General features: G+C 41.6%; 1 long non-coding RNA gene across 1 annotated transcript in view; it reads right to left on the reverse strand.

Moving 5' to 3' along the window:
• Window positions 1-1,122: 1,122 nt before the first annotated feature.
• The window catches only part of LOC132075865 (uncharacterized), a 34,735-nt gene continuing 23,055 nt past the window's right edge, over window positions 1,123-12,802 (reverse strand). The window contains exon 3 of the long non-coding RNA XR_009418845.1: window positions 1,123-1,395. This is a non-coding gene — a long non-coding RNA (uncharacterized LOC132075865). The remainder of the gene's footprint in view (window positions 1,396-12,802) is intronic.

Raw genomic sequence — 12,802 nt, forward strand, 5'->3', positions numbered from 1 at the left:
CGTACACGTCCAAGGAACTGTGGAGCTTCCTGCAGCAATGGGGAATAGTGCATAAGACCGGCATCCCCTATTCCCCGACAGGCCAAGCCATGGTGGAGAGGGCCCACCAGAGCCTGAAGAAGACCTTAGCTCGACAGCAAGCTGCTGTGAAGGTGGAGACCCCCCACATCCGGTTGTCAAGAGCACTTTACACTCTCAACTTCCTTAATTGCTCTTTTGACAACCATAACCATCCAATAGTCCAACGCTTCGGCAGTCACCAGCAGCTGCAGCCTAAAGCCAGGCCGCCGGTCTGTATTAAGGACCCGGAGACCTGGCAGACGGGGGGGCCCTTTGACCTGGTGACCTGGGGGAGGGGATACGCTTGCGTGTCCACGCCCTCAGGCCCCCGCTGGATACCATCCCAATGGGTCAGGCCTTTCGCCCCGAAGCAGAGGACGCAGAAGGAGGCTGTGTCACAGGTTCAGGTGGCGTGCTGGCGGCGGCGGAGAAAACCCTCCCAAACACTATCAGTTTCCTCAGATGTCCAGTTCCTCCCCAATGCTGAGACTCCTCCTGCTACCCCTCTCCTCACTGAACTACCTCTGATTTATGAATCCAGACCCTCCTCTCCAGTCTCCTCACCATTTGCTTCTGATTTGAACTTTTTATTTGAGGCAGAACCATCTGTTTAAGTATTTTGTGTCTAACTGTTCCCTTTTTGTCTTTTAGTACATTTCCCCAACTCACTTTTGATTTTCACCCCCCTGATTTGCGAGCTAGTCCGGAGAAAACTGACAGCGCCGGGTGCCACTGTGCCTTGCAACAAGCCCATGGAAAGGAGCGACCCCTCTCCTTCAACCTCTCTTCGGAGGCAAGCCGCAGAGGAGGAGGGGGCTACCGCTCCAACATCCAGCTACTCATGGGCCGATGGACTATGTTCAGAAGACAAACGCACTTGTCATGACTAGCCGCGAGTCACAGCCTTTTAAGTTATTTCACTTGGACTTTTCAGTTTTACATGGACTTTTACGTTCTTTTATTTTTATTTGGTAAAAAACAGGGAATGCACTCACAAGCTGCCATGTGTGACACCCTGTGTGTGACTGACTGTGTATGCCCTTTCCCTGCCACGCTGCTCCTCAATGTCCTCACATGCCAAGCACAGCAAGGGAAATTCACTGGAAATTTCCTCAAGAAACACAAATCAGAGAGCACCCAGTGCTTTAACAGTTTGGTGCCTGTGTATCCCAACATTTGGGAATACATGACAGCTGGGGAAAAACTGCTGTCCATTGGAGCAATATTGCTCCAGCCCAGGAGCTCCATGCTGGAGAGGATTGCTCTGCACCTTCCTGTAGAGCCATGGTTTTGGTGTCATCTTTGCCTCCACACAGTGCCTTCCTGAGGTGGAATCTGAATGAAGAGTTACAAAAATTTTGCTGTGTAGTGACTGCCTAGAAAGCTGGTGCAGCCCTGTTGCTCCCAGTAGATGGATTCCCACACAGACCTGTGAGTTTGGGTTCAAACCCCACAATTATTGTCCCATGTTTATGGTGGGCTACGAGTGTGAGGAATGCTGTCGTGTGTTAGTATCACACCTTCCCTTGGAACAGATCAGAAACCCTCTGAAAGAGCAAAGCTTGCATTTTGGAAGGTGTGTAGACCTCATTTAAAGACACTGTGGCTCAAAAGGCCCAGATAAATTTCTGGAGACCTATGGAGAGGATGAATTTCATCTGAGAAGCTGCCCTGAGGAGACCAAGCACAGCTGAAGGATCTGCTGGCCTGGGAGGGTGGAAGAGAGGATGAAAGCCAGAAACCATGAATCAGATTTTGCTGCTCATGAGGCAATTCCCTCTGCTGCTATGAAGAAGCAGTGGGCTCTAATAATGAAGTAATTGATATTCTTGTCATTCAGCTAATTAGCTACAATGCCTCTTCCACATCCTCTGCCTTCCATGGAGGTCTCCTGCCTGAGGACTGTGATGGCTGATGAGATCTGTGGATTAATACAGAGAGCAATAGGCACTGAGCTATACCTTCAATCAGTTCAGGATCCTGGGGCTGACAAATATTTATGCAACAGCTGGAGACTAGGAGCACTACTTCCCCTCACCAAGAAAAAAAATTAAGAGGCATTGATTACTAAAAAATCTTTCAAGACAAGTATTTACTACAGAGCTGTTACCTCTTGTATAACTTTACAGCCAACCTAGAAAAAAATTAAAAATCTTTCAATGGTTTAGACTTATTCCTATTTTTACATAACTAGCTAGGATGCTGATCTTACCTTACCAGGGTAAGGAACAGCTCTCCTATGTGAGGAAGGGCTAAGCAGATTAAGACTTTTCAATTTGGAGTACAGATAAGTAAGGAAGAAATGACACAGATCTATAAAATCAATGGAGCAATGGAAAAGTGCACAGAAGACAATTATTCACTTTTCTTCTAATGCAAGGATTAAGGGGAGTTAAATGAAGAGATCACAGATTTTAGAAAGCATATTAAAAAGTTCACAGAAAATGCAATTAAAACTGTGAAGCTCATTACCACAGGATGCTGGAGATGCTAAAAGTTTATGTGAGTTCTGGGAGCAACATACTGGGAAAAAACCCACTGAGACTCTTCTCCATGCAGGGACTCTACACATCTCAAGGTTTAAACTACAACTCAGAGGAGTTTTGGAGAGCATACCTTGGAAATGTGACTCTTAGATATCTACTGCTGTCTTCTGCAGGAGGTAAAATTTCTTGCCTTGATATACTTTCAAGCTGGCCTGAAGCAATCACCTCATGTCATTATTAACAGATTTGCAGCCACAGAGAGCTGCAAAGCTGACACACAGCTGTGGGGATTTTACTGTGACAGAACCCACTGTTGCTGATGTTGGCTGTGGGATTAAAGCCATTCTACCAAACACACATTTCTAGAGAAGAGCCACACCAATGCTTTGGTCAGCAGTGCCTCTCATTTTTCCATCTGCAAAGAACTAAAGGAACTAATTTTATTTTAGCTTTTATAATTATTCAACAGAGTGATTTGAAGGTACAAAACAAACCCCAGTGACCAGAATAGTAGAAAAGGAGGCAGAAAACGGCTCATGACTCTGACTTGGGTGAGACAGAAAGTTATGAAGGACTAATAAGGAATTGGCCTTATTAAAGCTGCTACACATCTCAGTGAAATCCACTGGTGCCAGGAAAGCTCTCATGGATGCCATGCAGAAACCTGATTTGTGTCACTTGTCCCCTCACATGACTGAATCAAAAGTTTCATGTCCCACACACAATACATGTAATTTATGTATTTTACCAAGTAAAATTCTGACAACGTGCCAATTATTCAGTTATAAGTAATGTTTTCCCTCTCATTGTTTTCTGACCTTTTTATTTTTCCTTCTTTTAACAGAGGAGGTAAAGCTGCAGTAATTCTGCAGAGAGAGTGCTTATCCATGTGTTTGATGTGATCTCCAGAGTGGCTCTGGCAGCATGTGCTCAACTAGATTGCCCAGTGTCTATTGGTATACAGAAAAAGGTGTTCAGCTGCTCACTTTATTTTGATTGACAAAATATTCAGAAAGTTTACATCAAAAAATAATGGCAGCAATTTTAGCCATCAGTTCGGTATCCAGTAACCAATTTAAAATGAAAAAAAAAAGAGGAAAAAAGAGGGGGTGGGGGTGGATAAGCACCTGGATTATTCATGAGTAAATGAATGCAGATTAAAGATGTAGGAACCCAGAGTCCAGCCATGGGAATGTAACTGTCAGATGATGTGGAAGCTGGCTGTTTTGAGGGAATCTGATGAATGCAGGCTCATGGGAAGCTGTCACGATGATTAAACAAGCCCAGTCTGGGCTAATAGATTTATCTATTTCTACCTGGCAGATTATAATAGGATTTGGAGCCATCCCGCTGATCAGTGGGCATCTGCAGAAAGCTCATCACACAAGAAGTGTCATTTGAAGTGGATCGAGGGGGAATATGCTTTAGAGCTAGATATCTGGAGACATCATCACTTGAAGAAAAGCAGAGAAGGAAGGCTGCATTTTGGGGTATAACTTGCAACAGATTGTCAAAATGTCTGCAAAGAAGCAGCTAAAATAGCTGATTTGCTGCTGTTGTCTGCTCATGAAGAATTCCCACAGGAGATTCCTTCCCTTCCCATTTCTCTGGAGACCTAACAGTGTTGTAGATCCCAGTGCTGCATATTTTTGACTGAATGTATAGACATTTTGATAAAACTGAGGCTGGAATAATCAGTACTTCCAAAATCTCAAAGCCTCCAGCTGAAATGTGGGAAGAGTCAGTCAGCTTTCCCAATTTGCTAAAGATAGGTACTAAGAGAACACTCTTGGAGAGCTGGACAAAGGATTATCAAGCAGATTTTGCATATATGAAAGGGAAAAGTAATGAAAAGATTTGTTCTTCTAAAAAAGAAAGATGTTTTGAGTCAATGCTTTAGTGTAGAAAATGAACAATACTATTGGGACAAAAACACCAGAAAGAGCAATTCCCCTTCCCAAGAAATTTAAAACATGAAAAAGCAAAACATGAATTGTACAATGAAATAATATCAACCTTATTTTCAAGCCAGAAAGGTCAAACTCAAGTACAGCTGAAGGGAAATTGTTATGTACACATAATACGAAGAAATCCATGACAAAACAAATTTCATACATAATCCCTAAACAAGGCTCACATTTCCTTCCTGTGGTACCCTTATGGTCATGCTGTCCCATCAAGAAATAAAATGTGCAAACAGTAAAAGGAAGACATTTGATTCAGATATCAACAGCACCAGGGGTCAAGGACAAGATTCTCAGAAGGTGAGAAGCAAACAGACCTGACATATCTAATGGCCAAAAGAATGTACAAGTAATTCATTAACTCCAGGTTACCTGCAGTGGCCACTGGATTTGCTTTAAGATTGGAAGGCAGAGTTGTGCTCTGTGAGCCTTTCAGTCAGTGAAAAAGATAGGAGAGTTTAAAAGAAAAACCAAGCTGGAGCCCTGGGATTGTAGACACCAAAGACACCTGATGTAAAGATGTGCAGCCGCTGCCCTCCTTGGGAAAAGGAGTTTGAAAAACAGAGAGGCAAAAAAAATGAAATTAATTGTGGTGTCAAGAACAACTCCTCATTCAAGCCTTGATCTCTGTCAAGGGAGGATATGCAAAGACAGTGAGACTGCAGATACTCCGCAAGTACTTCAGACAACTACCTGGGTACATCAACTTCTTGTCCTCAAATTTGCTTCTCACTTGGAGTGCAGAGTGCCAGTGACAAACAATAAATCATTTTAAAAACAATCCTCTGTTTTCCTCTTTCTCTTCTGAGCACATAATCACACATGTTCTTCCACATGACTTTCAGTACTTGCAACACACTTTCACTTACAAAAGTGGCTTGTAGTGGATGGGACATTTAATGAAATCTCCTTTGCTAGTGTCCTTCAGAGAAAAATTTAGGATCTTATTGCTCACATGGGACTTGAGCCAAAACCTCTTATTAAATTCTGTGGGTGTTGGATCACAAGGCTCTAAAAAGTAATAGGAATAAATGGGTTCTCCTGGCTGACCATTCATTTTTCTTTAAAATAGCTCTTCATATGCTTGGCCATTTTATGTACACATCTTTGGCTTTGGACCAAACCCTAACTAGTGTAAATCAGTCTCACACCACAGGTAGTGGAGCTACACAAGCTAAAAACAAGCCTGGAACCAGCTGACTGCAAATAAGTTATAGATTTACCTGCTTCTGTATCACACTACTAGTTCCTGTTATTGCTTTGTAAAGTGCTTTGGGAAATTAAGGGAGTAGTAGGAGCTACATTAAATTAGATCCCAGTCTAATACAATCTGACCTGTATTTCACAAGGAAAGAACTTGCGCTTCTGAAATGCTGAGCAATGATTTTTAGAAAGTATTAAAAGTAAGATAGTTCAGATGGCTCTGTGCTACCCTGTTCAGAATCATGTGGGAAAATCTATTACTGGCAATTCTTTTTCTCTCCTCCTAATTACCATTAGTGCTAATTAGTAAGTATATGTTAGTTCAACCTCATTGTTGCTCCATAATGTTTAGCTGAAAACTGCAATAATGAATTCCAGCTTCTTCAGACAAATGTAATAAAATGGTGATTATTATTCCCCGGGGCTATGATAAAATATAATTCAGGGTGATCTAACAAGCTGGTAAGTGAAAAGTTTGATATCCATCAGGTACTGAAGTTGGCATAGTAAATATAAGGAATAATTAGCAATGTGGTGAGACAAGGTCACTGCCCTCTGCTCAAACCCAGGTGCTGTGGCCACCATGGCATGGTCAAAATTTCTTGGATCAGTATGTACTGGTGATGTCCTTATCTTCCCCTGGTTCACTTCTTGTGCCTCTATTACTCTTGAAAACTGCCCACATATTGAAATCCACCCACATCTACTTGTCTGTGGAATGAAAAAAGCAAACTCCCACTTTGTTAAATTAAAAGAAAAAAAAATTCCCATAAATTTATGTAGGCTGTGCATAGTTAACAAAATTGAATAAAAATTTAGCATAATTCAGAGACATCCACTGTCCTGTCAATGCACTTACAAACTAAAAATTTTGGGTGCTGTCCCAGATGTGAGTGCCTGTCCAAAGTGCCATCCCTCTCTTGCGACAGTGTCACAGGAAAGGTTTCTTTGGAATGACACACGGAATGACCCTGGTGAGGAGCCAGAGGCAGGTGTCCACGAGAGGCTGTGACAGTCACTTATCCTGAGGAGCTGTGACAAATGGGCCAAGACCACACTACTCATCCCTCTTCCAGCTACAGACTTTCCAGAACAAATCTGAAATAAATCTGTTTGCCAGGGCTAGGCAACAGGCTGAAGCCACAAGAATGTACAGAGCTTTTATATAAATATACATTTTCTGTTATCCTATACATCCAGAACTGCCAAAATGACACTTCCTATAAGAACACAAGGAGGTACAAGAGTGGGAGTTTTTGATCTCACTCTGGCAATAATCCATACAAATTCATGCCCCAGAATTCTTACTTTACATAATCCAATTTATACAAACATGTTCCTCTAGTCACATGCTGCCATGACTGCTGCCATCAAAGGGGTTACATAGATGGAGAAAGGATATAAACCCAGAATGAATTCCACCCTGACCAGCTATCCTCTTACACTGCGTTGCACAGTTCCACCTCCCTTCAGGTTCCATGAGAAACTAAATTTTAGGCAGGATTAGCATAAGAGATGCACCAAAACCCACCTTTTATTGCAGAATTAGTTTGTCAGCTGCAGATAGATCTTTAAAGTGCAAATGTGCGTGGAGTTTAATCTCTCAGTTTCTAGCTCTGAAAATTAAATTCCTTTCTATGATTTAAAAAAATGCCAAACAAAGAAATCAACATTAACCTCCCCTTAAACCCAAGAAATTGCTGCTAAAAAAGTACATGAAAGGAGGGTAACAGGATTGCCTTAATACTATAGTAGATCTGTGGCCCTTAGTGTTTCCAGCCTCACTTCCCCAAGAGAATGAAAAAGCTCTCTAACAAGTTTACTGTAATAAAAAAATATTTTATAGGTGCTCAGGTGATGCAGTGTTATGTCACATAGAAGTGTAAAGTATGTAATATCTTGTGCATGTACATGTCTCTCTGTATGTGTGCAAATCTCACCAAGCTGAAAAACACTGCCCTATGCATTTTTTTTTCTTTGAAAACAAAATTTTCCTTCTCTCTCCATTCCTGCACGTACAAAACGAAGAAAACTTCCAGCTGTCTTTTGTTCAACAACAAAAAGGTGAATTTAATGAGGGGGCAGCTCCAAAACTCACACTTTCGGTATTCTGCAGCACCCCCTGAACCAGCTGAACAAAGGCAGTGCAGATTTCACCCACCCTGTCCCACTGCAATCTGGGGGGAGACTGTGGGAGACAGACACAAGGCTCCATTCCAAGAATGTTGCATGTATTCTCCTTTTTTTTGTTTTCAACCTTATCCACTGAACATTTACAGAACCTCTTCCTTTAGGAGTCACTCAGAGGCAACACACAGAAAGAGTTTGTGTGCTGCAGCACAGAAACATTCACTTTTTGGGGGGGAACTGCATTGCTGCCCAGCTAGTGGGAGCCTGAGCCCTGTTTCTATATGGATTTCACTCCTGTGTCACCTTACTCCAACCTGAGCCACCTCTTGGACTTCAACTAGAAAGGAACAAGAGGCACATTCCAACTTGCTGCCCAAACCCCATGTGCTTTGAGGCCAACCAAGTGACAAACAAAGCCACGTCCTTCTGGCCACTGATGGGGCAGGGAAAGGGTGTCCCCACCTTTGTGACCTATTTCAGCATTTTCCACTTTCTGGAAGAAGCAAACAAATGCCAAATGAAAAGCAGGTTGTTGTTGTTATAACTGGCAGGGTTATGCACAGGATATATACATAGAACTCTCAGCTTTATGTAAAAGCAAACAAACCAAGCCCCCTGTGCTCTCATTTTTGCAGTGGTGGGTACTTGCAGTGAACTGGAAAGCTGTCAGAGGAGAGGTGTTACTTATTTGAATTCTAGAGCACTGTATTTGCTAACTAAGTAAAAAAGTAGGAGAAGTTTCACATGTTATCTCAGAACATGTGAAAATAAATCGATGCAAATACAGGGGAGAGGGCTATCAACTTTGTGCTATCATAAGGCAAAATCCACAATGACAGCTGAAGGGACAAGCGCATGAAAAAATTGTAGTATTCTAGCACAGAATTTATTATTTATTTATAATAAAAAACTGCAGAGCATAGAGGTTTGGGCTTCTTTCCTTTTTTTTTTTTTTTTTCTTTAAAAAAACAAAAAAAAAAAAATTGTTCTATTGTTTTGACAAATTCCCTTCTACTGATTTAAAAACTGCATAGAATGTATTTTTCCCCTTCACTTGAAGAAAAATTTCCTTCCTATTAATTGTGTCTGGTTTGTCAAAGGAGTGGAAAACTTACAAGGGTGAGAAGTGTTTATTCAAAGTACTTATTTCAAAAAGCAAACCATTGAGCCTTTAAATTGTATTAACAGAAAGCCAATAATGCTCTATAAAAATGTGCAACCACACAGAATGGGTGGCTTTCCCTTCCAGAAACTATATAAACACTGAAGTCTCCTATGTGAGCAGTCTCCCCAGTTAAAATATGTGTATATATATACATATATATGTATTTATATTTGTAAAAGAAAGACAGAGGACTTTTGTTTGTTTTCAAAGCATTTCTCAGTGGAGTTTAACACAATGCAAGCTAAGAGTGTGAAAGAAAAGTAAAATGTGATTAGAAAGAAATCCCAGAAATAATATCCACGGTGTAGCCTGCAGGGAAGGGGAGTCTGCTTTATCACTCAAATTGCACAGGGACAATGGAGATTTTATCTGGGTTAGAATGATTGCAGAGAGTGATCAACAGAAGGTCAGGAGAAATTTCAACAGTAAATATTTGTAATCACTCACTATATCTTCCTAAGGTGTCCAGTAAGGAAATCTGTATTATTTTATCTGGTCATCTGGCTCAAACTTGGTTTCTTGAGCATAAGAACAGTGGGAAGATGCAATAACAGACATTTTGCAAGAAAAAGCTCCAATTGTGCTAACACTGATCTTCTAGCACTAAAAATTGACCATGAAAGTTAACTACCATGTTAATGTTAATTATATTTAGGAGGCAATGATTAAGTAACCTACTCATATAATTTACCTCCTGCCTTCAAGGCTTAATTCTTCATAACATAAATAGAAAAAATCCGAGCTGCATTTTCACTCGAATATTTTGACTTGCACTTTGATGTGTGGGAAGATTTTAACCAAGCAGCTGCTAATGTAGTAAATAATGAAAACAGAACCAAAATGATAAATATGGCTTGGCAACTAAATAAATACAGTATTTAAAAATTTAAAAAAAGGAATGGATAAATGGATAAGCAGGGAAAGGCTTTCAAGAGGAAACAATGATCTCAAAAACACAAAAAAGATACTAGAAGTCTGCATCACAATACAAGTCCAAAGTCTTAAAATTTGCCCAGGTCTGAAAGAAAGGACTGTGTACACAGGGCTTGGGTGCTGCTCAATAGAATATGCCTGTTTATCAGACACATTTCTATGCTTTTTATAAGATGTACTTACTTAATTAGCAAGTTACTGGTTAAAAATGAGAAATTAATGTACTGTAACACATAATACAGTTGGATATCTAATAAAGAATTTATAAAGCACAGAATTTGGGATGCTGAGGACAAAAAGAAAACCATTAGGAGCAGGAATGATCTAAAGTAATAAACTATATTGTTAACCTTTTGAAGGCCTTCTCATCTAGTGGGAACTATAGAAATATTAAACACTTTTCCCACAAAATAACATTCAGCAAAGCTTCAGTTCAATGTGATAAATAACTGAGAAGGGGGAAAAAAAGGAAAAAATACAGAGCTGTGAGAGTATGAGTTAAGTCCTACTCATCACAGCTTCAGCAGAAGGTAATGAAGGAAAGAACCAGCTTCAACAGAGGTTCTGCTATTACTTCAGACAGATTTCCCCTTATTGCATATCCTTGAGTTTTGCTTGTAGTGGAAGGAAGAGAAACAGCAAGTTCCTTAAACAAAAGCCTTTTGGTGGGGTAGGGACAGAAGCTGGTGACAGTGCTGAAATATCTGTGCATTTCATGTACAGCTGAGAGTGCATAAGGGTAAGGCTGTCTAGGGAGAGTTCCCTCTGACTTTATGACGTGCTCCAAGTCACAGCCAAGAGTTTTTACCCAATTTTCCAACAGAAGATGAGCAAACAGGCAGCATACACAAAAGCACTGTCGACAGCCCAGGTACCCAAGCCACACTGCAATATTCCCCTCTTATTCCTCAAAAAAATAAATCTGAGGGAAATCAGAGGCTGTTCCTGTGCTGATCCCTGCAGGAAGGTGGTGAAGAGGTCATTCAAATCCTCCTGGGAAGCAGGTGGGATGCAAGGCAGCACCACTGGGTAGGTAGCAATAGAGATCCATGCTCTGTGCCAAGCCAACAGAGATTTGAATGAGAGTTTGGGCTGTGCCACAGGCTTCATGCTGCAGTTTGATGGCTTCAGCTGCAGCAAGGCAATCAGGGGAAGGTGCTTTGAGAAGCATTTTTAATGACTCTAGTTTGCAGAGGAATATTTAAACTAAATGCCTCCCTGTCTTGTTGGCTGTGCTCCCAGCCCGGCAGAGGCAAAGTGGCACAGGCTCTACGCTCAGCCCCAGAGGAAGCACATTGCAGTGTTTGGAGCTGTTTTCAAGCACTGTTGAAAAAAATCCTGAGGGAATTTGGACTCTGCTCAGTCAAGGAAAGCTCACTTGACAAACGAGGGTTCCCTGGCCTACACACTTCAGCACTGGCTGGTCAATTCTTTGTGCATTCCTTATCTCCCTTGGCACTGAAGCTTGTGGAATGTCCCCTGCCCATGGCAGCAGGGCTGCAATCAGATGATCTCTAAGTTCCCTTCCAACCCAAACCACTCTATTTTTCTATGATTCAGCAGCAAGCATTCTTGAACAGATAAAAGGTTTACGGACTTGAGATTGGACTGGGTCACCCTGTCCTTGCAACTAAACATCAGTCTGAGGCAGATTTTCCTCCCACAGTGAGAAGAACAGCCTCTAATCAGCTAAAGCATTTCTTCCTCTCTTGTTCAGAAACCTTTAAGAGAGAGTATTGCTGCCTCCTCCTTTGTGCAGGGACTCCCAGGAAAAACGCCCCTTTGATTGAAATTACTTCTACTTTGAATTTCCTTTCAGCTTCCAGGCCCTGAAGTTTAACACACTGGTTTTACCACCTAACTTGCATTAGTGAGTTTAAATGCAATTAAAATTATTGGTAATCAAAACCTTTATATTGAGAGTTCATAATGTCAATTTAGTATGCCAACCACACTGAACTGTCGTTGGACTTTTGGGATTTCCAAACTAAGGCCTGAAGAAGTTCCTGTAGAATTTGTGTAGGAGACTTTAATCCACCTTCTCTATTTCTAACTCTCTTGTGTTGGCAGGGGGCTTGGAGCCCTATGGGAAAAGCAAGGAAACAAACACCTAATTGAAGCTTTCAAATCCTTTCCATACTAAAGGCAGCATCTGCTTCAAGGACAGACACACTGCACCTTCACTGCTGAGTTTTCTCAAAGTCTGCTGAACAGCAATGTATTTTTATTGCAGCTCTTAGTGGTGTCTTACAAAAGGCACTGAAGGTTTGGGAATGAGGGGGAGGGCTTAGGATAACAGCTTCAAGGCTGGAAAGTTGCTCAGTAAACTGCACCATGTCTGTCTCCAGACCTTGGCAACAAAACATAGATGGATATCGAGCTTCAGAATGTAAAAGATTTGAAGAGTGCCTTACAGACAGCACCTCAAACTGCCCAGTGCTGTGGAGACTTGGCAAAACTTTCACAGAGCCTGATGATCCCCAGGCAATGCCCCAAGGAAACTTGTCCACTTTTCCACTTGTGTGGAACTCAAGTGGAACTGTAATGTGCTCTGCTCATCCTGACACTCACACAGGCACACTGCTTCAGACTTGTTTGTTACTGATTTCATTTACTGCCCACATGCAAAAATAATGTGATGAGCCATGGTGGATCAATCTTTTTGCAGCATTCAAAACTGATTTCCATAAGAGCCTGGCCATCCCCTTTCCGAAAAGCACACCAAGTAGCATCACAGGAGTCTGCTGTCAGCTTCTTTCTGGTTTAATGGGATCATGGTGTGCAAACACGAAATGTTGGCCAACAGCAAGTGGAATGACTACAGGCCTGAAGTGTAATCACACCCAGTAATTTCCAGGGAC

Source organism: Ammospiza nelsoni, chromosome 8 (genome assembly GCF_027579445.1).
Source record: "Ammospiza nelsoni isolate bAmmNel1 chromosome 8, bAmmNel1.pri, whole genome shotgun sequence".
NCBI classification, from domain to species: domain Eukaryota; kingdom Metazoa; phylum Chordata; class Aves; order Passeriformes; family Passerellidae; genus Ammospiza; species Ammospiza nelsoni.